Raw genomic sequence first — 5,053 nt, 5'->3', positions numbered from 1 at the left:
CGGGGCACCGGTTGAGAGAGTGAACAGTTTCAAGTACCTCGGAGCCCACATATCCGAGGACTTGACATGGACCACACACATTGACAGTGTTGTGAAGAAGGCACGACAACGCCTCTACTTCCTCAGGCGCCTAAGGAAGTTCCAAGTCAGTCAGAAGATCCTTAGGAACTTCTACTCATGTACAATAGAGAGCATCCTGACCGGCAACATCACCTCCTGGTTTGGGAATAGCACTGCACAAGACCGTAGCAGACTACAAAGAGTGACACGTTCAGCCGAACGCACAATTGGAGGGGGGCTTCCCACCCTCCAGAACATTTACAACAAGCGGTGCAAGGGGAAGGCTAAGAGAATTATTAAGGACTCGAGCCACCCGAACAACTGCCTCTTTGAACTGCTGCGGTCAGGCAAGCGATACTGGAGTCTTAAGGCGAGCACAGAAAGATTCAGAAGAAGCTTCTATCCCCAGGCCATCAGGCTGCTAAACGAACAATAAACACTATGCAACAACCATCAAATGCACACAGCACACACACCCACACGCACACACTCACTCAAACAAACAACACACTGCAGCACCCACTCTCCACACTTTAGATCACACAAACACACTTTACACTTTATATTTATTGATAAAGGATTTGCACTACAACTCGTACACCTACTGTGAATTGTACCTAAATTGCACCTTGTCCCATTCCTGCCTTGCACTATATAGTATTGTATATTAGTACACTGCACAGTATTGTATATTGTATGCCTGTATGGTAACTACGTCTATTCTGCATCGAACATTGTACATATGTCTAAACTGAACACTGTGACCTCATTTTTTTACTTCTAATTTTACTGTGTTATTTTATTTCATACTTATCTTGTCTTGCACAGTCTCTGGAGCGTAACAGTAAGAAGCATTTTGTATAAAAGTATTCTGTACTTCTGTATGACAACTATTAAAGAAACTTGAAACTTGAACTTGCTGCTGGTCGAGGCGGAAATTGTCGCGTCACGCGATTGGGCGCACATGTCACATGACCAGAAACGTCAGTGGCCAATCAGATCGCAAACATCGTTTGGGATAAGAATAGACGCGAACCGGTAAGAACCCACGGAACAGAGAATGACGCTTTTTCCGCCGGCCGACGAAACATGACGTAGTTTTATAATCAGCATTCTTTCTTCTCTGTGCCGGTGTCGGTAGCTGCTGGTACAAGGTCTGGCCCTGCTTGGAACGCACATCTGCCTTATCACGCCTTTGCCGGTCCTCCACTCTCTCTTTTCTCATGTATTTCTCTTCTTGGTTAACCAGACAACATTCACACTGACGCTCCTTTGTTAAAGGTATGATCTATTTTTCTGTCCGTTTTTATGTTCCCTGCCTTGCTTTGTAGCAAACGAGCTAACTGTTGGCCTAAAATGGCCTCAATTGGCTAAAGCTAACCTAGGTTAGCTTAATTGCTAGGCGTTCACAATGTAAGGTAGCGTTAGCTAAGATGGCGCCTTAGCCTAAACGGGACTGACTAGTCCGCGTGTTTATTTCCCCAACATTGCTTATTATTTAAGCACAATTATTCACGTGTTCGTGGGCCTAGCTCGCCAACGAACGTTTGGTCCGGCGGCGAGGCCAGCTAGCTTTGAGCGCTAACTAGCCAGTTCAGCTAACAAAGGATGCGTCAGCTGTTTCCCAGTAGAGGCCTTGCACGGAATGTTTGTGTAGTTCTTTCTTCCAGTAAGACTGCCTGTAATTATTAGTAACTACTTTGAAATGCCTAATTGCTGTGCAGTGGTAGAGTAACACTGGAAAAGCACGACGGTAGGGTTCTACTATGACTTGTTGACAAGATCCAGTAATAAGACTCCAAATGATTTTCTTTATTTAGTTAATCATAACACATGGCAACCGTTATCTTCCATTGCCATGTACAAATCAATGAATGCTATGTTGCAGGCAGGAAGACCGAACTACACAAACATTCAGGGCAAGGCCTCTATTACAACATTGTCCTCTAATGTTATCCACAAATGACTTCTAGATGGTCTGTTTAATTTTAGCAGGTTAATTAGCTGTGTTGAGAGTAAATCCCGACTGTACCCTGGCATATTAGTGAAATTGACTCAAGAAGCAACGATTTAACTCTTCAAAACCCGGCATGGAATGCACGGGTTAGTTTAAACTCTAATGCCCTTTTTAAACAACGGTAGCATTCTTGAGGCCTAACGTTACCAGTCTGGTTTAGAGCACTAAGTAGCCCCCTTCGTGACTGTGATGCACCGAGTGAATACACAGTCACTTGCTCCTCAATAGGAAACTAACCTAGATTTACCATGAAGGACTGCTTCTGGCCGAACCGTTCGTTATACAAATATCACAGAGAAATGTCAAAGGTACTCACAGTTGCACGAGGGTTTCAGACAGAGATACGGGATGGTTTGAAAGCTTGGCGTTGCTAATAAACATTTTAAATGTGTTTTATAAACTATTTTTTATAAACTGCATTATTTCCGGCGTTGGGTGCTTGATGCGCACCAGGCAGCCAACGCCGGAAATAATGCAGTTTATACAAAATATTTAGTTTATAAAACATATTTAAAATGTTTATTAGCAACGCCAAGCTTTCAAACCATCCCGTATCTCTGTCCGAAACCCTCGTGCAACTGTGAGTACCTTTGACATTTCTCTGTGATATTTGTATAACGAACGGTTCGGCCAGAACCAGTCCTTCATGGTACATCTAGGTTGGTTTCCTATTGAGGAGCAAGTGACTGTGTATTCACTCGGTGCATCACAGTCACGAAAGGGGCTAAGCACTAAGCTGATGCTAATCGGCACAGAGGCCTTTATTTGAATGACCTAATTTTAAGATGAGATGCAGCCTTTGGTCGTACAATTTTTAACTGGCCACTAGGCTCAGATGCTACCTTTGCAATATAATCTTCCAAGGCAGTTATTTATCCGCAGATCTCACTTGTGAGGTCCCACAGGGCTCGATTCAAGGCCCATCCTATTCTCCATGTAGGGCTACATTCCTAGTGATACCAGCTCAAACAGATGCTAGAGGGAGCAATTCCTAACTACACAGTGCATCTAAAGTATTCCCACAACTACCATGTCATTAGAGGCAAATATGAAATAGCCTAATATGTCCTGATGCCATGCGAATAAGATTATCTTCAACATGTGTAAGAGCGATTGACTTCTCGTGTTTTCAGAATTGGCCTCTAATGGCATGGTAGCAGGGGGAACACTGGCTGTGTAGATGGGAAATGTGCACACTAGGGTTAAACTTTTCTCTCAAATTTTTAGTCTGTGGTGATTGGAACACTGATGTTTACACATTACTAGGGATGCACCGAAAATTATAGGCCGAAAATGGTCAATGGTTTTAGCACAGAAATATCACAGAATGTCAAAGAACAGGCTTACGTTTGTAACATGTTGTTGTGGTGATGTAATCAAAACGCATTTCATTAGACGCGGAACAGCTCGGACCTTCAATTGGCGAGCTGCCCCAAGGGGGGGGGTATATTGACGAGGCTTGGCGCAGAGGTTCAAAGATAACTTCACATTTATTGATTATTCATTCCTTTATATTGCTTCAGTTCATCCATCGAGCTCCTCCAGCTTCCACCTGTGTGTTGATATCCTAGTGTGACATCATCAACTACGGCAACTAGGAAGCTCAAACCTAATTTTGTCCAGTAAGACTTGAAAAGAGATATTATTTTATATATTATCTACTGGCCTAGATCTATATGCCGTTTTAAAGCACAGTGGCTTTGTTCTGAATGCACGTTGTTGTAGTTATCCTGCAGAGAAAAGAAAATGCACTTTACTTTAATGCACATTTTGTTGTATGCAAAGAGAAAATGTTTAAATTGTACAATCTTTCAGCAATCAGTCTGGAATTAATGTATGCATTCAAAAGAGCTGAATAAATGTTTTATGGACCCATAATAGTCATTATTAATATTATTTAAGTTGTGCCATAATCATGTCTTTTGCCATAATCGGTTAGCTGAACAACATTGGTAAAAAATAAATACATTATATATATATTTATAATCATATTCTGTTTCGACCAAGAATTTCCCATTTTGGTGCATCCCTACACATTACGCCTACCTAGTGGAAAATGATGGGATCAGAGCCTTTGGGCAATGGTATACGTACGCAGTCCATTTTTTTTCTTTTTTTTAATGTTTTTGTAGATTTTTATTTTTATTGGTTTGTACTACCGGGCAGTCCGGGAGAGGAGGAAATGGGAGACAGAGCAGGGGAAGACATTCGGCAAAGGACGCCGGGAGTCGAACCCGGGTCGGCCGTTTCGCGACGCAGCGTGTTACATGGTGTTCTACTAGAGCGCCCCTACGCAGGCAGTCCATTTCTGTTGTATAAAAAGGTCATCTCACTTAAATGGCATCATTCCACGAGAACAGGATACTTCATAAGTTCACACACTATGCATCTATGATCCAGCTACATTCATACTCAGGAATTGCTGAATGTATTTAGTCCTACAACATTATTTGGCTCCCATCTCCAGGAATCTGAACGATTTGAGTTAGTCTGGTCTTTAAACAAAATAAGCCAGAGGTCAGAAACTGAGTGATGGTGATCTTTACAGTGACCTGGATTTTGAAGCGCATGTAGAAGGCAGTGTAGTTCAGCTTTCTTCAGATCGGCCTAGGAGAATAGCAACATTGCTGATTTAGAGAAGGTCATGCTTTTTATTTAATTTCTACTGTTGCCCTTTTCTTTATTTCTGCTTCAGTCAAACATCTAGTGTTTTCCGCTCACTTAATGTAAGTTGGGGCCATTATGTAGAGGTGGGAACTGGGAATTGCCAGGGACCATTTGATTGTGATTTTCTTATTCTTTTAAACTTTTGTCTTGTCCTGATCACATCCTTTAGTACTAATTGGCTAACGGCTCATTTCCTCTTTTTTTTTTTTAGGTCGCTTTTGCCTGCCCCACTCCTTGCACATTATCCCTTTTCAGTTATACTTTTTGTCTAGCCGCCAAAGTGGAGAGTGTGGTCGCCGAAGGGGGCGC

The sequence above is a fragment of the Notolepis coatsorum genome (genome assembly GCF_963971535.1).
Source record: "Notolepis coatsorum genome assembly, chromosome: 20".
NCBI classification, from domain to species: Eukaryota; Metazoa; Chordata; class Actinopteri; order Aulopiformes; family Paralepididae; genus Notolepis; species Notolepis coatsorum.
Note: the sequence above shows the minus strand (reverse complement) of the source record.